This window comes from Bos javanicus, chromosome 1 (genome assembly GCF_032452875.1).
Source record: "Bos javanicus breed banteng chromosome 1, ARS-OSU_banteng_1.0, whole genome shotgun sequence".
NCBI lineage: Eukaryota > Metazoa > Chordata > Mammalia > Artiodactyla > Bovidae > Bos > Bos javanicus.
This window is the reverse complement of record NC_083868.1, coordinates 58696230-58718764: the sequence shown is the minus strand read 5'-3', so window position 1 is coordinate 58718764 and position 22535 is coordinate 58696230. Positions and strand designations below refer to the sequence as shown.

General features: G+C 37.3%; 1 protein-coding gene across 2 annotated transcripts in view; it reads right to left on the bottom strand.

Moving 5' to 3' along the window:
- ATP6V1A (ATPase H+ transporting V1 subunit A) overlaps positions 1-22535 on the bottom strand; it is a 60705-nt gene that overhangs the window by 36401 nt on the left and 1769 nt on the right. The gene's annotated exons all lie outside the window — the stretch shown is intronic.

Below are 22535 nucleotides of genomic sequence, written 5' to 3'. Positions count from 1 at the left end.
CTGGTGGGATAAAAGCAAACATAGTTATATTAAGCTGACAAAGGTACTCTCATAGGAGCAACACAGAGAGATTTAGAAGTGTATAAAGCAGAGGATCTAACCTAAACTTGGGCAGGACAAGATGACTTAGAGGATAATAAACTGAAACTTGAAAGATGATTAAGGAGACATTAGAGCATACAGTAGAACTTTCTTACAGGTGCTTCAAATCTCCTAGGGGTCACGAAGGTGTTCTGAAATGTTTATGAGGCAATAATGGTATCTGTTCTGATTTTTAAAATATAGGTATTTACAACTTTTCCCTTTAAACAATGAGAGCCTTGAAATGTATGAGCAGTCATTTGTGGAAATCAAATGAGTCTGTTCATGATTCAGCTGCCTTGTGGATTTATTACTCAGTTGGATAATTCTAGCCACCATAGGAAACCGATGATTCTCTAGTTTTCAACTTTAGTTTTAGGCATATGTTGTTTAATTTATGCCAAAGACAGCAGGCATTAAGAACACTGACATCAAATTAATAAGAAAATCAAGTCTTAGGTGATAATTCTATGTATTTTCTTAGGTACACTTTTTACCAGATCCACAAATTTGCATTCATCTGATTAATATTATATCAAATTAAGATGATCCTATTTTTAAACAAATCAGTGTTTACAACAGCCAAGATACGGAAGCAACCTAAGTGCCCATTAATAGATGAATGGGTAAAGAAGGCAGCGTACGCATAAATAATTGAACATTGTTGTTTTTCAGTTGTTAAGTCCTGTCTGACTTTTGTGACCCCATGGACTGTAGCCTGCTAGGCTACTCTGTCCATGGGATTACCCTAGCAAGAATACTGGAGTGGTCTGCCATTTCCTTTTCCAAGGGATGAACCTGCATCTCCTGCACTGGCAGGCAGATTCTCTACCACTGAGCTCCCTGGGAAGCCCTACCACTTTCCTCAGCCATAAGAAAGAAGAAAATCTTGCCACTGAACCTAGAGGATATTATTCTTAATGAAATAAGTCAGACGGAAAAAATACCAATACTGTCTGAGTTCTCAAATGTGTAACCTTAAAAACAAAGCAAATGAAGAAAGATTAATAAGACACATGTAGAGTCACGGATACAGACAGGTGGCTGCCTTATGCACCAGACTTCCTTCTAGACATCTGATTTAAGAGAACCCAAATATTTAAACAATGAGTAAGCTGAATAATTGGTCCCTGGATAACTGAAGTTTAAGACTCACACTTGAAGCACTACAATTTTTGGCTTGTTTTCTTGAAATGGAAAAAACAATACGAAAGTGGATTTAGAAAGCAGGGCCCATATGACAGTTCTCAGGTTAAGTCAAGCAATTAGTCTAGAGTTCAGGTTTCCATACAACCGAAGTCTTAGTTTCTAAAAGGAACTTACTCCTCCTCCAACATAAACCTTAGATAGAGCCCATCACCAGTAGTCACAGGGGAAAAGTCTAAGGTACTATTTGCTGATACTGGAAAATGTTTCCTTGCTCCAGAAGTTTCAGGATCCAACCTCTTAACAGTTAAGCACTTGGAGAAACTTTCAAGGATTCAGTTCAGTTGCTCAGTCGTGTCCGACTCTTTGCAACCCCATGAATCGCAGCATGCCAGGCCTCCCTGTCTATCAACAACTCCCGGAGTTCACTCAAACTCATGTCCATCGAGTCGGTGATGCCATCCAGCCATCTCATCCTCTGTCGTCCCCTTCTCCTCTTGCCCCCAATCCCTCCCAGGATCAGAGTCTTTTCCAATGAGTCAACTCTTGGCATGAGGTGGCCAAAGTACTGGAGTTTCAGCTTGAGCATCATTCCTTCCAAAGAAATCCCAGGGCTGATCTCCTTCAGAATGAACTGGTTGGATCTCCTTGCAGTCCAAGGGACTCTCAAGAGTCTTCTCCAACACCACAGTTCAAAAGCATCAATTCTTCAGCGCTCAGCCTTCTTCACAGTCCAACTCTCACATCCATACATGACTACTTGAAAAACCATAGCCTTGACTAGACGAACCTTTGTTGGCAAAGTAATGTCTCTGCTTTTGAATATGCTACCTAGGTTGGTCATAACTTTCCTTCCAAGGAGTAAGCGTCTTTTAATTTCATGGCTGCAATCACCATTTGCAGTGATTTTGGAGCCCCAAAAAATAAAGCCTGACACTGTTTCCACTGTTTGCCCATCTATCTGCCATGAAGAGATGGGATCAGATGCCATGATCTCAGTTTTCTGAATGTTGAGCTTTAAGCCAACTTTTTCACTCTCCTCTTTCACTCTCATCAAGAGGCTTTTTAGTTCCTCTTCATTTTCTGCCATAAGGGTGATGTCATCTGCATATCTGAGGTTATTGATACTTCTCCCGGCAATCTTGATTTCAGCTTGTGCTTCTTCCAGCCCAGTGTTTCTCATGATGTACTCTGCATATAAGTTAAATAAGCAGGGTGACAATATACAGCTTGATGTACTCCTTTTCCTGTTTGGAACTAGTCTGTTGCTCCATGTCCAGTTCTAACTGTTGCTTCCTGACCTGCATATAGGTTTTCCAAGAGGCTTAGTCCAAGGTAATAGAGTCTCCTGAACATTAAAATTTGTAATTCCTGCAGCTGATGTAAAGATACACATACATACAGATAGATAGAGACTATAATTCTAAAGCTTTTTCACCAAAGTACCCCAACTGCAGAAAAACAAGTAAACACTAAATAAATAAACATCCTCCCACCATTTCCCCAGAATCTTGACAGATAATAGGATATTATAGCAGTCAACTGTAATCGGGGAAATTCTTTGTATGCTCTTGTATATCCTCTTAATCCAAACAAGTTTTGCCCTCTCCTTCATGATATACATGTATGTTTTACAAGAAAAAGATAGAAGTACTTCCTTTCCACAAATAAAATAAAAATGATAAATTAGGCAGACATATTGACTTCATTACTGAATAGGGCAAAGCATATAGCAGTTTAATAAACATGGCCATATAACATACTAATTTGTATCCATTAATCACCCATCATTATTATCTATGAAAAGAGTGAAAATTAAAAACTCCACAAAAATCTGCTTCACTACTGAATGCTTATGTCTTTCTGTAAAAAAGCATGGGCTTTTAAAGACATTTTAAGATAAAAATCTCCCAAAACAGTTCAACTTTGCCATAAGCAAACTATACTGCAAGTTAGATTATACTGTAAATTAATCTTATGCCAAATCACCATAAGATCCAAGCAATTATGATGCAATTTAATGCTACATCAAGTTTTATATGCTGTCATAACTCCTTTCTAATACAGTATGCAATTATTACTGTTGCTTTCAATTGTTTAAAAAATAAAAGTGTGATATTTACTTTAAAAACTGTTGCTTTCGTGAAAACAATGTGGTTATGTGCCTGCGCTCACAGAGAATAAACTCAATGATTATATTCTAAACAATGACTTTAGCTGTTGGACTCCTGTTTTAAGGATAAAAAGTAAATGCAATTAAAACCAATATTCTAATAGCCACAAACTGAAACAGTACCCCTCCCCCGTATTGGTGAAAGATTAAAAAAAAAAAAAGTCATGCTGTAGACAGGGAAAAATCCAGCTAGCACAGGCAACCATCCGACGTAATGAGTCATCAGCCTCCCTCCTACACTGCAGAACACTGCAGTGGCAAATCACGACACCAGAGGCCCGTTCCCTTCCTTCTGTCTCACAAGATGCCTTACAAATTGCTGCTGGTTAATACACAACACTGAGTGACTTCATTATCCCAGAAATGGTTTTAGTACCAGTCTTGGATGATACAGGTACTGGGGGCAAGAGTGAGGTGTTATGTAAAAGATGATATCAAGGTTCCAAGGCAATATTTTATTTATATACAAAATCCTTCACTGATACTGGGGTACTTCATTAATAGTATAACACCTAGAAAAATACATTCTACCCAACTGATTGAAGATTATTTCTTTTTGAAGATGAAGAAAAGCAAATACTTATTTTCATACACAGTCTATCTTCCTGGGACAAGGCATCAAGATCCTGTTTAATATTTTCATGCTTGCAGAACTGGTACAATTCCAGCTAATAATATTACCTTATATTTATATAGTACAAAAATTAATTTTGTGAAGCACCTTTCTATTCATTTTATTTAACCTACCTACTGAACAGTGCCATAAGAAAGGCTTATGTGGCAGGTTACTATTGCCACATTAGTTCCCCCTTTTTATCTTGTGATAGCAAAACCTTAAATATCAAGGTATTATTCCAGTATCCTTGGCAATGACTGGTTTGGAAACGAGCATGAAACAATGTTCTCACCAGTAAGAGGTAGGGCAAAGTCTACTGGGGACCTTCTGGGAATGATTTCTGATTTCTTTGTTCTTTTAAAAGACATAGGCCATGAGAAACACTTACTCCCTTGGAATATGGCAGCCCACTCTGGTCACCTGTATGGGATAGGCAGCCCTTTTCGGACCTTGAAGGAAGCAAATTTAAGCAGACAGTCCGCCTTGCTAAGAACGGCAAAACTAAAAGGCAGAGAGCATCTAGGTCCTTGTTTTCTTTCTTGGTCCACTAAATCTAACAACATAACAGAAAGGAGAGGGTTTCAAGAATAAATATTTTTATACGATATATATATTTCAATGTGCTATTTTTTAAAAAAATAGATAGGCCAAAAGGTTAAGAATAAAGGCAAATATAAGGTCATTAGGTAACTAGCTTATAAAAATTAGTGAGATGGATTACAGGAAATGTGCAGGCACAAGTGGGAATCAGAATAGAGAAGTACAGAATGATCACAGATGGCAAACTGGACTAACAGAATTGGGAACGAGTTCTTCCTACCACAGTGAAATCTTTTGAGTGCACAAACACATACATCCCTCCAATTACCAAAATACAACGAACCCTGTATAAGAAATAGAAACGGTAAAAGCTCCAGTGGACAAGTAGCTGGATGGAGAATTCAAAATGTATCCACTACATATGTTTATGGTTTGATGACAAGCTTATCCATAAACAACCTTTATAGCATTTCTAGAAATAATCACAGATTCCTTTCACTTCAAAATTTTACAAATAAAATTGGGCTGAGTGTGATATTCTGTATTAACCAGAATAACAGAATACTGTATTTAGTGTATAAGTTCTATGGTATAAATTTATAGGTTAGAATCCTATGACCAATGGTAAAACTGTCATACAAACAGATTGCCTGCCTTCAAGGAGTATATTTATCATTTTTTTTCCCCTCCCTTCCCTCCACATTGCACATCAGTAACTCAATTAAATGTTCTGAAATTAAAAACACATATAAACTACTACTTGTTATGCACATATCACACTCCAGACATTGTGCTAAAAAAGAAACACATTTCATTTAACCCTTAACAACAGTTGTAGGAGGCAGGTATTGTTTGATTAGGAAAACAGGTTTTGAGACTTCAGCAACCCACTCAAGATGAGAGCTACGGACTGGAGATTACTACCAAATAATTCAAAAGACCTTATTTTAGCCAGTAACTTTAACCTTTATTACCTTAAAAAAATAGGCTTCTCTGGTGGCTCAGTCGGTAAAGAATTTGCCTGCAATGCAGGAGACCTGGGTTCAGTCCCTGGGTTGGGAAGATCCCCAGAGGAGGGCATGGCAACCCACTCCAGTATTCTTACCTGGAGAATCCCATGGACAGAGGAGCTTGGCAAGCTACAGACCATGGGGTCACACAGAGTTGGACACAACTGAATGACTAATTGGAGAAGGAAATGGCAACCCACGCCAGTATTCTTGCCTAGAGAATCCCATGGACAGAGGAGCCTGGTGGGCTGCTGTCCATGGGGTCGCACAGAGTCAGACACAACTGAAGCGACTTAGCATGCATTGGAGAAGGAAATGGCAACCCACTCCAGTATTCTTGGCTGGAGAATCCCAGGGACAGAGGCGCCTGGTGGGCTGCCTTCTGTGGGGTTGCACAGAGTCGGACACGACTGAAGTGACTTAGCAGCAGCAGCAGCAGAGTGACTAATACTTTCACCTTAAAGAACAGCCTGGGATGCCTCTTTTCCATTATTAACGAACTCTATATTAGAATAGCAAAAGGGAGATGAAAAAGACATGACAGAACAGACCATTCATAAACTAAAGAGCAAGTAGAACAACCGAAAAGCAACTGTTCCTAGAATATCCATCTTCTAAAGAATAATGCATAATGCTATATTAAAGCCTAGGTTTATAACACAAACATAAATAACAGTAAAAAAAAAAAAAAACTGCAAAGTAAATGGGCATATTTGGAAATAACAATACTAATGAAAACAGACCCAACACAATTTTGCTACAGGAAATAGTAGTAGAAAATTTCTGGTTAATCGGTTGTCATAAATTTGGAATAAAAAGTTATCTAAACAACACCTGAGAAATTCCTCTTATTCTTATTTCTAAAATAAAACTTACTAAACAGTTAAAAGTTATAGTGAAGCTAACATTAATATCCCATAAGGCTTCTAAGTGAACTTTTAGAATATTTCTTGGTTTCAAGTTACAAAGAAAAAAACATCACTCATTTCATACCTTAACTTACCAAGAATGTAAACAGCTGAAAAGATAGCTAAATGATACAAACAGTAAAGAAAACAAGCATTTATTATGTTGTTGCTGTTGTTTAGTCATTAAATCGTGTTCGACTCTTTGGACCATAGCCCGCAGGCTCCTCTGTCCATGGGATTTCCAGGGCAAGAATGCTGGAGTGGGTTGCCATTTCCTTCTCCAGAGAATCTTCCCAACCTAGGGATCAAACTCTGGTCTCTTGCATTGGCAGGTGGGCTCTTTACCACTGAGACACCAGGGAAGCCCATTTATTATGTACTTTTCCTTTATTTCCAGAAGCAATATACTTATAGCTTAAAAAATACCTAAAGAAAATCCTCACAACTTGAATACTGTTGACCCTGATCTTATTTCCTCTCCATTTTTTTACATAACTATAATCAATACTATAATACAACTTTACATATTGTTAATAAGTATCATTTTAAACTGTGTAATATTCCATTAAATGTATACCACAGTTTAACAATCTTCTTTAAACTACAGTAGTCCACTTTTTGTTACTTGTATTTTTTACAGCTTCCCATTTTTTGCTATTTTTATTCTTTACATTTTGCTAATATATGTTCATTCACAACTCACTGACTAGGTGAAGCCAAGGTAAGGCAACCAACTAAGGATCCATACTAATACTCTTAGGCTGCTGTCTCATAAGGGCAGTTCTTACACACACATTCTTGCCTAGAAGTAATACCATATTTCATCTAATCTAAGACACCATCAATTATAATATATTCAAGAACTATTAAAACCCTACATATTAAACTATGGCACATCAGAAACTGCAGGACAGACACTAATTTCAAAACTGTAAGATATGGGTGGGGGGAATATGTCCTAGGAATGATAATATATGGTATTAGAACTAAATTCGGAGAAGGCAATGGCACCCCACTCCAGTACTCTTGCCTGGAAAATCCCATGGATGGAGGAGCCTGGTGGGCTGCAGTCCATGGAGTCTCTAAGAGTCGGACACCACTGAGCAACTTCACTTTCACTTCTCACTTTCATGCACTGGAGAAGGAAATGGCAACCCACTCCAGTGTTCTTGCCTGGAGAATCCCAGGGACGGGGAAGCCTGGTGGGCTGCCGTCTATGGGGTCGCACAGAGTCAGACACGACTGAAGCAACTTAGTAGCAGCAGCAGAACTAAATATAGCACAATAATGTTTATATATAAAGAGGTCAGACTTGCCAACCTTCATTGGAATAAAGACCTAAGAAATAGAAAAATAAGATCTCTATATGCTAGAAACAGTCTACAAGATTCTACACACTGCAAGTGAACTTTGTATAGTCTTACTGACTCAATTTATGTATAATTAAAAGTTATTATAAAGTATATAAAGTGAAGTCGCTCAGTTGTGTCCAACTCTTTACTAAAAGTTATTACTAATATTTTCGACTACTGTAGATTTAAAGTGACAAATCATTAAAGAGCTACACTCTAAGAATAAACAGAAAATAGACAAGAAAAAAGAAAAAAAACACAAAAAAGGGAAAAAGTAGACAAGACTTTATGAATTGTTAATGGCAATTAAAATGACCTACAACCATCAAAGGTCAACTTGGGTTTATTATTTTGTAAGAAATGTCGGAAGCAATTTGGCAATACGTAACAAGGCCTTTAAAAATGTTCAAACCTTTTTATTTGTAAACTGTACTTCTCGAAATATCTTTGCTATGTAGATAAGGATTTATCTATATGTGTGTGTTTGTTTATTTTTGGTGCTGCATTGCCTGGCTTATAGGATCTTAGTTTCCTGACCAGGGGCTGAAGCCAGGGCACTCAGCAGTGAGAGCGTGGCATCCTAACCAATGAACCACCAGGGAATTCCCTATGTGTTTAATACTACAAAAGTGAACGACTAGAACTACTTTTAAAATCCAATAATGATAAAAAATGAAGTATTAGTGTATTTCAAAGTCCTCCTTCCCAGAAGTATTTAATAATAATAATGAAATTTCTTGGGTTAAATGGTTTAAACTCCAAGCTCACAGTGCCAAGGGCTCTCCGTAGCAAACTCTTCTGAATGGATTCTTAACTTTTGTGGGTTCCGAGTACTGCGATGGCTCTTCAGGTTTTGGATAGATTTTCTCAGATACACTGCCTAAGAAGTGCCTTTAATTAATTTTTTTTTAATTCAAACAGTCTTGCATGACAACTATCCCTTTCAAAAGCAGTCAACCCAGAAATTTTATAACTACTTAAAAAAAAAAAAAAACTATTGCTCAAAACACCTAGAAACTTCTCTTAAAAACTGCCTAAAATTATTGTGATACCAACTTTTCTGAATGTTAATGAGAAATTCCCTTGATTGCTTTACCAAGAAAACATATCATAAGCAAGCCAAATATAAGCAATGCATGTGTTTGAGAATGACATACACAGGAGGAGTCAGCATCAGCAGTACTGCAATAAAAATGCTACTACACATGTGTTATGAAATCATGATTACATATTCAAATTGATCTGTCCTGGCATTTATTTCATGGGTGAGATGGAAGAAGATTTACAAACTATCCAAAGACTCATTAAAACTCAGTGTTTACAAGGAAGCAAGTAACTGGGCTTCCCTGGTGGCTCAGACGGTAAAGAATCTGCCTGCAATGTGGGAGACCTGGGTTTGATTCCTGGGTTGGGAAGATCCCTTGGAGGAGGGCATAGTATTAAATAGTAATACCAGGTAATCCTACTCCAGTATTCTTGCCTGGAGAATCCCACGGACAGAGGAGCCTGGCGGGCTAGAGTCGGACACGACAGACAGACTAAGCACATCACCCTAAATTGATTAACCTCCAACTTAAGAATTCATAAAATCTCTGCAATTAAAATATGACCGAAAGCATAAACTGAGGATAAAACAGGAAAAGAACCCTGCTTAATAGAGGTGAAAAAACATAGTCTGGATTCAAAGATACGATGGATGCTTTCAACGGTATGGTTTGCTAAGGATTTTACCTCCAGTTTCCCATGGTATGTGCCCCAGCCTTCAGTACTGCTCTTCTGAAGCACTTGCCACTGCTGTAATTAAAAATCTGTGAACAGAATTGTTCTCGGATCTCCCTACTGCCAGACCGGAAGTGTGAGGAAAACAGAGACCACGTCTCCTTTGTTCACTGAGTACCCCAGTTAGATAGTAAAGCACATAGAAGGCAATTACTAAATACTGTTCAGAGACAGTACTGGCAAAGGTGTGTGGGAAATAGCCACCCACATTCACTGAATGAAAAGTGATACATCTCCTTTAAAAGGCACTGCATACACATTTTGGCCTAATGCTCAACGGCCAAGGTTTTAAAAATCAGTATTTACCTGAGGCCAAAGCTGAAGCCAAATATCACCGTGACAGAACTAGAATGACTTTTTGATGTAAAAGAACAAAAATGTTTATTAAAAGTTTAAAATGTTACAGCTTTAGGTGGTTACTTTGTTTGATGCTATAAACTCTAGAACACCAAATAATTCTACAAAGAATAGATACAATTTTATCCCCACTATTTTGCCTGGCATTACTATTTAAAATTTTAGAAACAAATATGAGCTCAAAAAGGCTATATAACTACACACAGAAATGGACAACTGACTTGTGATGAAAGTGGAAAGGCAATTCAGTGGAGAGAGTATAGTTTTTTAACAAGTGGTGCTAAAACAAATCAATGTGTAAATGCAAAAACAGGATACTTCAAACCATACCTTGTGCCATAAGCAAAAATAAACTAAAAATGTATGGCAGATTGAAATGTAAAACCTTAAACTACAAAACTTCCTTTGTGACCTTGGATTAGGTAGATTTACTGGCTACAACACTGAAAGCAAAACCCATACAAGAACAAATTGGTAAATTGTATTTCATGAAAGTAACAAACGCCTGCTCTTCAAGAAAAGTTGTTAGAACTGAAAGACAAGTTACAGACTGGGAGAAAATATTTGCAAAGCATAAATCTGATAGAGGACTCATACCTAGGCCATAAAAAGAACTCCTAAAACTCAGTAAGAAAACTCACAATTAAAATGATGGGCAAAAGATCTGAAGATATACTGCACAAAGAAAATATATGAGCGGCAAATAAATACATGAAAATATGCTTAATACTAGGAAAATGCAAAGGAAATAACAACGAAATGCCATCTAGCAGGATGGCTAAAATTTTAAAAGACTGACCACAGGAAGTGTTGGTAAGGATGCAGAACTAGAACTTTCATGTACTGCTGCTAGGAATGTAAAATGTACAACCACTATGAAAAGCAATTTGGCAGTTTCTTACAGACCTAAGCATACACCTATCATATGACCTAGTCTTTCTATCCTTGGCATTTACCCATGAAAAATAAAAGCTCGTGTCCAAACAAAGACTTTTACATGGAAGCTCATAGTCACTGTATTCACAATGGCCAGAAAGCAGAAACACAACCCAAATATCCATTAACAAGTGAAAGGATAAACAAATTACGGCATTTGTGTTATACACTGAATGTTGTTGTTGCTATTTAGTTGCTAAGTCGTGTCTGACTTTTTTCAGACCCCATGGACTGTAGCCCACCAGGCTCCTCAGTCCGTGGGATTTCCCAGGCAAGCCTGGATTGGGTTGCCACTCCCGTCTCCACGGTTTCTTCCTGTCCCTGACCAAATGCACGTCTCCTGTGTCTCCTGCACTGGCAGGTGGATTCTTTACCAGGTGATTCTTTCTGAATCACCTGTGAATACAGTGAACGTGCTGTGCTGTGTGCTTAGTCACTCAGTTGTGTCCAGCTCTTTGTGATCCCATGGTCTGCAGCCAGCCAGGCTCCTCTGTCCATGGGGATTCTCCAGAAAAGAATACTAGAGTGGGTTGCCATGCCTTCCTCCAGAGGATCTTCCCAACCAGGGATCAAACCCTGGTCTCCCGCATTGCAGGCAGATTCTTTACCAGTTGACCCAAGATGGAAGCCCAAGAATACTGGAGTGGGTAGCCTATCCCTTCTCCAGGGGACCTTCCTGATCCAGGAATTGAACCAGGGTCTCCTGCATTGCAGGCGGATTCTATACCAGCTTAACTACCAGGGAAGCCCAATACAGTGAATACTCAATAATTAAAAAAAAAAAAAATGAATTGGGCCTCCTTGGTGGCTCAGTGGTAAAGAATTCACCTGCCAATGCAGGAGACACCGGTTTGATTCCTGGTCCAGGAAGATCCTACATGCTGTGGAGCAACTAAGCCTGTGTGCCACAACTGCTGAGCCTGTGCTCTAGAGCCCAAGAGCCACAACTTCTGAAGCCTTCGCACCCAATAGCCCGTGCTGTGCAACGAGAGAAGCCACAGCAGAGAAGTCTGCCCAAAGCAACTAGAGAGAAGCCCTGGCTCTCCGCAACTAGAGAAAAGCTCATGCAGCGATGAAGTCCCAGCACAGACCAAAAGAAAAAAAAAAAAGAAATGAATCACTGAAGCCTATAAAACAGGCAGAACTAACCCACAGTGATAGAAAAGAGATCAGTGGTCCTTGTGGACAAGCAGCGGGGAGGTATGGAAGGGAGAGATCACCAACAGGCAGGAGGAAATTTCTTTTGAAGGTGATGAACATGTTCACTACACTGACTGTAGTGACAGTTTCATGGCTGTATACATATACCAAAATGTCAAACAGTACATTTGAAATACGTGCAATTATGTCAATTATACCTCAGTAACACTTAAAAAAAAATAAAAGCACAAAGTATTGACAATATGACTCCTGTAAGGGCATAATGCTTACACAGAATACATTGTATTCACTTTTGTTTTTATTTGTTAGCTAACAGTAATTAAAGGCCATATGGCCTATACTAATAAGAGAACCTTAACCCTGGGAATATTGTAGATGGGACAGCTGGAAACAACCAAATGGGCTTTTGTCTGTTTTGAACCAACTTATGTGGCTCCTGATAAGGTTGTGTGGGTACTCACTTGTCCATTTGAGTTTAGCAAATCATGGGACTTTCCATAGTCCCTTAAGAACTCAGGAGTTTATTAGTCAGAAATGCCTCTAAAGTACTTACTCATTTATGTTTCAGATCAAAGCTTAATGACAGTATCTTTGGTGAGGATTTAGGAAAAGAATCCTATGTTGAACTATTAAGCCGTGAGGCATAGAAGGGTCTGTCTTCTAAAACTCAGGCTAAACTCTAGTATTTTGGATATCAAAGTTGCTATAATGCAATAACTCATTTGGAGAGTGAAAGTGGAGGGAGTTTTCATCTGTTGTTTTATTCTACTCTGAGATAGAAATAATTTACAATAAAGTTTACAAAATCGTTTACAATAAAGAATTAATAGTCTGTTTATCTTCGCCTGTTTATAAGTGTTTCCCCCACTCTCCTTACCCAACAGTATCTTTGGGTGAGGATGAGATCATATTTAAAACACGCACAAATAACAATAGAAGGTACTATTAATCTATTCAAGCACTGTAGGTGTGCCAAGTTGGGACTTGAGCATCCTGTATCTTAAGTGTTTACTCTGGATCATACTAAAGAGTCTTGTGTCACTTAGCCTATTCCTTGGATTAATAAGACGTATTTTTCTCCTTCTTGAAACAAATGAAAGAGGACACTGAAGAGAAGCATGTTATATTCAAAATAATCTGTGGATATTGTAACTCATCTTAATAAAGTCTCTCACTGCCTAAACCAAGGACTGGGACTTATAGAGTCCAGTTAGTCCATTTTTCACAAGAAAAGATACAGTTACTCTTACACTTAGCTAGTTATCACACTCTCAGTGTTCATATTAAATTGGCAATCTGATGCCCTAGGTTTTATTTGAGAGCTCTAACAAAATTGTTTTGGTACATAAAATCAGCAACTTTCACAATTATTAACAACTGTAGTATGCCTTTCTTTTAATAATTTACATTCAAACTTCAACTGATAGAATTTCAATGTATGAGACACATAAATAGCACTTTAAATTATATTTACAACACTTACCATTCTTCGAGAGTAACAAGTCACGACATTTGTCAGACCTTGTTCTCCTACTGACACTGTTATACTGATTAGATATGATGGTAACCTATGCCATTACATGATGGTAGGTCACATGTAATTCGGGGACGCTAAAAGTGTTAAAGGCATTTAGCTATTCAGCTTCCCAAAGACTCAAGCTAAACGGCAGATTCTGGCCAAATACTGAAGACAAATCTGACCTTCAGAGCCTCCCTAAATACAAGAATGATTTGGCAATACCCACCGAAATTCAAAATGTACATACTGTTTGACTTACCTCTTTAATTTTCAGGAAGTTACTTTATCTACTAACAAAATATCTATTACAGCCCTATTTCTTACAGCAAAAAAAAAAAAAAGAAGGAATGTCCATTAATATGGATAAAACAGTAAACATCACTTGTGGTAGTATGAGAAGTTGTAGTGTTAAGACAGTAATCTGGAAAAAGACTCTCTTTTTCTCCAGAGTTCTATTACTTATGAACTGTGTGACACTGATGGGCATTTAATCACTCAAGGTCTAAACTGCCTCATTTGTTAAATGAGGATTAAAACAATACCTAGTCTCCTAAGGTGGCTGTGAGCTTTGCATGACTTAATTGAAGAAAAGTGCCCAACTCAGGAGTAAATTATCAATAAATGTTACATAAGATGATGATGGTACTTTAGTACAACTGAGTACTAGAGGATTATTAAAAAGAAAGAGGCATCTTTAACTGTTATCAATGTGGAAAAATCTCCAAGGTAATATTAAATGAAAAATGTAATGCCCAGAATAATATGATCAGATGCTACCTTTGTGAACAAAAAGAGTAAGGATGAAGAGGGAGAAAACGCACATATGTATGAATCTATAATTTTTACTGTATTTGTACATGTATCACCCATTCAACTTAATTAAAAATATTGATTGATTAGATGTGTGCTAAAACAACTAAGCCGGGGGTAAAATTACTATATAGATCTAATTAGATAAGCAAAGAGCATAGTAACTAAATGATAATGGCAAACATGCATATAGCTCTTATTATATACCAGTAATTCTAATCACTTTTCTTATTCATTTAATCCTCATAACGCTTAATGAAATAACTATACTCCTAATATCCTTATTGTAGAGCTAAGAAAATGCAATACAGGAAGATAAACTTCCCAGGATTTGAGCCAGTCTGGCTTCAGTACCTACACACCTAACTTCCTTGCTAGCTGTACTGCCTCTCAATACTACTCTAAGATTACTTTCATTTATTTTTGGTTGCGTTGGGTCTTCGTTGCTGTGAGCAGGCTTTCCCTAGATGCAGCAAGCTAGGGCTTGCTGTACACAGGCTTCTTATGGTGGTGGGTGGCTTCTCTTGTTGGGCAACACTGGCCTAGGGCGCTCGGGCTTCAGTAGTTGGGGCTTGTGGCCTCCAGAGCACAGGCTCAATAGTTGTGGAGCATGGGCTTAGCTGATCCTCAGAATGTGGGAATTTTCCTGGACCACGGAGGATTGGCAGGCAGATTCTTATACACTGCACCACCAGCAAGTCCTAAAATTACTTTTTATTTATATATATCCCAACTCTTTCCAAAAAGAATTTGTACATTCCTCAAAAATGAAAAACAGAACTCCCATATGATCCAACAATTTCACCCTTGGCTTTTTTTTTTTTTTTGAAGAAAGTAAAAACATTGATTAGAAAAGATATATGCACCCCACTGTTCTTTGCAGTATTACTGATGATTGCCCAATTACAGAAGCAACCAAGTACCCATCAACAGATGAAAGGACAAAGATCATGTGGGATACACATACAATGGAATATTTCTCAGCGATAAAAAAGAATGAAATCTTGCTATTTGCAACAACATAGACATGGATGCTTTCAACATGTAACAAATCTCACTCTAAACCAGCTGCTGTTTTCTATTATGACTTTGAATGATATATTAATTTCAGACTCTCAAAAGGACTGAAATCAAGTACAAGATTAGTTATTAGTTAAAATTACTTTTAATTTTGCTTTACAGGCAACCTTGTTGGAAGCTTTCTTAAGGACAGTTAATCTTCTACCTAGTTTTTTTACTCACCAAAACCCAAATGTGGACTTCTCCTTATGCTGTCATATGATTACATCACATGACGGACTCCATACTTGTGCAATATGCTCTATTACCCCCAAAGAAGAAACCATTTCTGGAAGACTTAATAGTCACCCAAAAATAAAATTTTATAATGCCTATCACTTTCATATGCATTTTTTATGCACCTTCTTATTGGGTGCCCATGGGTTATCATATACAAAATTAAGGAGAGTTTATGGAATTATCAGTGTAATTTATACACTTTCCCCACAGATACTTAAGTAAATAAGACAAAAACAATTTCAGACAATTGACATTTCTGGCAATCCCAAACAGCGGGACTGCTGGATGGAAGAATATGTATTTTTAATATTAACAGATATTGCCTGACTGTTTACTAAAAAAAAAAAAAAACTCACAAAACTCTGACAATTTACATCTCCACTAGCATTTTGAGAAAATCCTTTATCACACATCTCTGCTACCAGTAGGTTTACCGCTTAATTTTTACTAATCAGAAAAAAATTTCACTATTATAATATTATAATATATAATAATTAATATTAATAATAATATTATAATTACACTTTTTTCATAAGTTTGCAGAATGCTTCAATTTTTCTTGAAGTTCTGGTCATATGCTTTACCCATGTTTCTGTTGTGTGCACTTTTAACTCAACTGTTATGCATATTTCAATTTTCTTAAATCTATCTTCTATTTTTGCCATTGAAATATTCATTTCTGTGTTCTCACATTCCTATGTTTACTTCCATGACTTTCAGATTACCTATATTGGTTTAAAAGATCATTACTACATTTAGATTGTAAATATAAAAAAAAAATTTAGGAACTAACATTTTTAATATTTTAAATATTTAAGTTTTTAATCCATCTTGAAATTGGTTTCTGCATATGCTACAAAGTACTGGCTCAATTTAATTTCTTCCAGACAGATAAGCTGTGTCAGTTATACTTACTACTTATGCCCCTTTTCCCCCACTGGACTAAAATATCACCTTGCCATATACTAAATTCCTTTATATTCTGGGTTTACTTCTGCTTTTTAAAATTCTGCTGAACTTACAAAGGCCTAAAAGTATACCTTCACCTATAAACTTAAATAACATATTCATTATCTAGATAAGTTGAAACATTTTCACTTAAAGATATTCAAGTAACTAAGAAGAAATCATCATTTAAATGGCTCAATTCTCCATATCAAATTTAAAAATTTTTGCTGCTCAAAGTAATTAACTGTAATTGGAGAAACTCAAAACATATAATAAATTTAAAATCTTTCTTAAAACTCTTAATCTATAGATAATTATTTATTTTGCTGAATTTTCATCATCTTTTTCACATATGTATATACAATCATTACTACAGTTTCTGAATCATGCCCTTTCTTCATTTTTATAAATGTTTTCTAATGTAATCAGTCTTCTCTACTTTATTTTTAAATAAACACTTTAAGAATTAAATTAAGAAATAATTACAAACATAAAGTCTGGTTAGTTTTCATTGCTCAAGCACAGGTGGAGCTCTTCTGCAATATATCATGCATGGCATGTTGTTGATATAATTTTTTAAAATGTTTGTCAACAAAAGAACAATAGTTTCCACAAATAGTATTAAAATTCAAATTTGAAATTTTTTGTAGTAGCTAGTCGTAATATTAAGGGCTTGCCAAGTGGCTCAGTGGTAAAGAATCTGCCTGCTCACGCAGGGGATGCAGGAGATTGGGGTTTGATCCCTGGGTCAGGAAGATTCCCAGAAGAGGAAAGGGCAACCCACTCCAGTATTCTTGCCTGGAATATCCCATGGACACAGAAGCCTGGTGAGCTACAGTCCATGCATTCATAAAGAGTTGGACATGACTGAGCTGAGCGACTCAGCATGCACTCGCGGTCACAATACTGACACCAAGAAAACAGCAAAAAAAAATCATTAGGCTAAATCTCTAAATACTTATGAAATACTATCAATTTTTGAAAACTAACTGCAGTTGTGAAATTCATTAAATGGAGCTAACTATGAACAAATATAAAGGCAAGTTTAAAATAAATTAATCATTAGATAATTTTATTCACATAGTAACTAATTACAAACATGACTTTAATAGCTTCAGGTAACAAGATTTATTACAATGAAAATATACATCTATTTCAGCTGACTATAAATATACAAAAAAGATCTTCATGACTCAGATAATCACGATGGTGTGATCACTGACCTGGAGCCAGACATCCTGGAATGTGAAGTCAAGTGGGCCTTAGAAAGCATCACTAGGAACAAAGCTAGGGGAGGTGATGGAATACCAGTTGAGCTATTCCAAATCCTCAAAGAGGATGCTGTGAAAGTGCTGCACTCAATATGCCAGCAAATTTGGAAAACTCAGCAGTGGCCACAGGACTGGAAAAGGTCAGTTTTCATTCCAATCCCAAAGAAAGGCAATTTCAGAGAATGCTCAAACTACCGCACAATTGCACTCATCTCACACGCTAGTAAAGTAATGCTTAAAATTTTCCAAGCCAGGCTTCAGCAATATGTGAACCGTGAACTTCCTGATGTTCAAGCTGGTTTTAGAAAAGGCAGAGGAACCAGAGATAAAATTGCCAACATCTGCTGGATCATGGAAAAAGCAAGAAACTTCCAGAAAAACATCTATTTCTGCTTTATTGACTATGCCAAAGCCTTTGACTGTGTGGATCACAATAGACTGTGGAAAATTCTTCAAGAGATGGGAATACCAGACCACCTGACCTGTCTCTTGAGAAACCTGTATGCAGATCAGGAAGCAACAATTAGAACTGGACATGGAACAACAGACTCGTTCCAAATAGGAAAAGGAGTACGTCAAGACTGTATATTGTCACCCTGTTTATTTAACTTATATGCAGAGTACATCATGAGAAACGCTGGACTGGAATAAACACAAGCTGGAATCAAGATTGCCGGGAGAAATATCAATAACCTCAGATATGCAGATGACACCACCCTTATGGCAGAAAGTGAAGAGGAACTAAAAAGCCTCTTGAAGGTGAAAGTGGAGAGTGAAAAAGTTGGCTTAAAGCTCAACATTCAGAAAACAAAGATCATGGCATCCGGTCCCACCACTTCATGGGAAATAGATGGGGAAACAGTGGAAACAGTGTCAGACTTTATTTTTCTGGGCTCCAAAATCACTACAGATGGTGACTGCAGCCATGAAATTAAAAGACGCTTACTCCTTGGAAGGAAAGTTATGACCGACCTAGATAGCATATTCAAAAGCAGAGACATTACCTTGCCAACAAAGGTTCATCAAGTCAAGGCTATGGTTTTTCCAGTGGTCATGTATGGATATGAGAGTTGGACTGTGAAGAAGGCTGAGCGCTGAAGAATTGATGCTTTTGAACTGTGGTGTTGGAGAAGACTCTTGAGAGTCCCTTGGACTGCAAGGAGATCCAACCAGTCCATTCTGAAGGAGATCAGCCCTGGGATTTCTTTGGAAGGAATGATGCTCAAGCTGAAACTCCAGTACTTTGGCCACCTCATGCGAAGAGTCGACTCATTGGAAAAGACTCTGATGCTGGGAGGGATTGGGGGCAAGAGGAGAAGGGGACGACAGAGGATGAGATGGCTGGATGGCATCACTGACTCGATGGACGTGAGACTGAGTGAACTCCGGGAGTTGGTGATGGACAGGGAGGCCTGGTGTGCTGTGATTCATGGGGTCGCAAAGAGTCGGACATGACTGAGCGACTGATCTGATCTGATCTGATAAATATACACACTATGTCTACGTGTTTACTATATATATGTAATATGTATATACTATATGATAAAAGAATACACTTATATAAACCAAAGTCACTTTCAGTTCATAGCAGGAAACAAAAACATAGTAGCTTTTAAAGTCTCTATGGAAAAATGTAAAATATAGTTACTCATCATAATTTATTTCACTATAATAGAAAACTTGACATTAAAGAGAATATTCAATAATCTCTTCATAAAATCTTTCCTTAGAAGAAATGAGTTATTTTTTTTAGGATTAAGGTGAAACATAAACTTATGCTAGCTACATTTCAATTACTATTTAATTTACTGATATTTTCCAATATAAAAATAGGATTAAAAAAATTTAGAATAAAGGACAGAAATTTAAAATATAAGCACAAACTCAAAAGTCCCTCCTGTACAGGTTGAGATAATTTTAATACATTTTTATAAGAATTTAGAAATAAATACCTCTTTAAACTGATTTCACATATTAATGATCACAACCTCTGGAAAATCTTTATACAGAAAATACTGTCATTGCAGTTGCCAAAATAATGGGCTTTATGTTGATATTTCTTAGCTTCTATTAATAAATCTGTTTTAGGGATTCCCTGGTGGTCCAGTGGTTAACAATTCACTTTGTAATGCAGGGACATGGGTTTGATCCCTGATCCAGGAAGATCCCACATGCTTCGAGGTAACTGTGCTTACGTGCCGCAGCTTCCGAAGGTGGTATGTCTGGAGCCAGTGCTCTACAACAAGAGAAACCACCACCACAAGTCTGCAACTAAAGAATAGCCCCATCTCACCACAATTAGAGAAAAACCCGCACAGCACGAAGACCCAGTGCAGCCAAAAAAAAAAAAAAAAAGATAATTAAAGAAATAATAAAATGTTTTAGAATCTTTGCTAGAGGTACATTTTTTTTGCTATTAGTAATAGCCTTATTTCAAAGTTTACTCCTTTCTCCATATCCCAAACTTGTTGCCTAATTTTATAGGGTATCTAAAAGTCTCCTTTAGAAATTCAGTATGTACAAATTGTTATTGTTCAGTTGCTAAGTCGTATCCAACTCTTTGCAACCCCATGAACTGCAGCACACCAAGCTTCCCTGTCCTTCACTATCTCCCTGAGTTTGCTCAAATTCATGTCCATTGAGTCAGTGATGCCATACTAACATCTCATCCTCTGTTGCCCCCTTCTCCTCTTGCCCTCAATCTTTCCCAGCATGGGCTCCACCGGGGACGGCGACTAGATATCAGTAAAATTAATTTTTAAAATGTACAAAGTATCTACTAAGCCCTGTGCATTCATGATCTAATTTAACAGTATCTATAGCATAGATTCAGAGAAGGCGATGGCACCCCACTCCAGTACTCTAGCCTGGAGAATCCCATGGACAGAGGAGCCTGGTGGGCTGCCGTCTATGGGGTCGCACAGAGTCGGACATGACTGAAGTGACTTAGCAGCACAGCATAGATTTAAACATGAGGAAATTTAAGCTTAGATTAAGCAAACTGTCCAAGGTCACACAGCTTAAATATGTGGTAAGGCCAGAACTTGAACCCAGGTCTATACGATCAAGAAATCTATTCTTGTAAAGTTTGTACAATCTTGCTTCACATTTAAATACCACTTAGTTTTAAAAAAACTTTCACATAGATTATTTAGGGTTTCTCTAATTTGAAATCTTAATACCCTTGACAGAAAGGTCCTAAACATCAAACCCAAAGCCCCCAATCCCAACTTTTCTAAAAAGCATATAACTAAAGTGGCAGTGCTGAAGGATGATCTACTGACTTTTAGTCTAGCGCTATAGCACATGTAGCTTTCAGTGCCCCCTTTTACATTAAATACAACTCACCCCACTCTCCTTCCCTCCCATATCATCCAAACACATTACAAACATATATGCTGTGAAAATAAGTTGGTCACTATGTTAATAAAGACATATTATTATGTCTGAGGTTTATATCTATTCTACTGACCATGATTTTCATAGCTGCTATTGACAATTTATACTTGAAAGCTAGTATCTAGTGTGTTACCTTAGAAGGCATTATGATCTGCAGGAATTTTAAAACTAGTTCAATCTCCCTGTCCAGTTATCTCACACACAGTCAATAAACAATTCATTGAATGCCCATCTACTTCATCATCCAGGAGCTAAAGACCAAGAGTAGGGACACTGTCCTTGAATTCCTAGGAGTTGTATAGTTTACTAAGGTACAGCCTAACAAACAGTAATTAAAAACAATGTTCTGGAGGTGAAAATAGAAGAATATTGTGCAGTATTCTACAGAAGTGAGTGCCTAGCTCTGCCCACAGAGGAAGAAAGCATTCTTGGTGCTGGCCATAACCTATAAAGATAGTGACATATAAGCAAGACTTCAGAGTAAGCATACAAGAGCTGTTGGGGACTCAAACACAAGAACCCCTGTGTGCCATTTAATACTGAACTTCAGCACAGTTCTCTAACGAATGTTAAGATTTCTATATAGGGAATATCCTGGCAGTCCAGTAGTTAGGACTCATCCCTTTCACTGCCGAGGGCCTGGGTTTGATCCCTGATCAGGGAACTAGGAACTAAGATCCCTCAAGCCGTGAGGCACAGCCAAAAAAAAAAAAAAAGAGATTTCTACATATAATGCTCATTGACAGATAAAGTTAGTCTCAGAAATAGATTCCATGCCACACAGAGATCACTTGTTTGTGAAAACTGTACAATATCAAAACTCTTTTTCAAATTCAACTTTAATAGTAATTCAGTCACCAATTCCTGCTGCCAATCTTTCAGATTTCATTAGTGGTCTAAATGATTGCTTTAGTAAGTTTCCTAAAATCAGGGGAATTGTGAAGTAAAACTGCAAACTCATTCAATCTCTTTCACATTGACATTTTCTCCTCTAGGACTCAATGCTTTTTAGCCTGCTTTCTCTATCCCATTTTGGTCTCACCCAGACAGGACTGATTTGGACTTCAAAAATCCTTATTATTTGGTGAATTCGTTTTAATTGGTGAAATGTCACCTGGGCAATGAAGCAACACTGCTTATGTTTTTCTGTCCTCTAGAGATCAGGGAATCTCATTCTGGAGCAAATCAATAGATAAAAACTATGTATTAGTAGCAGACATCCCGAAACAT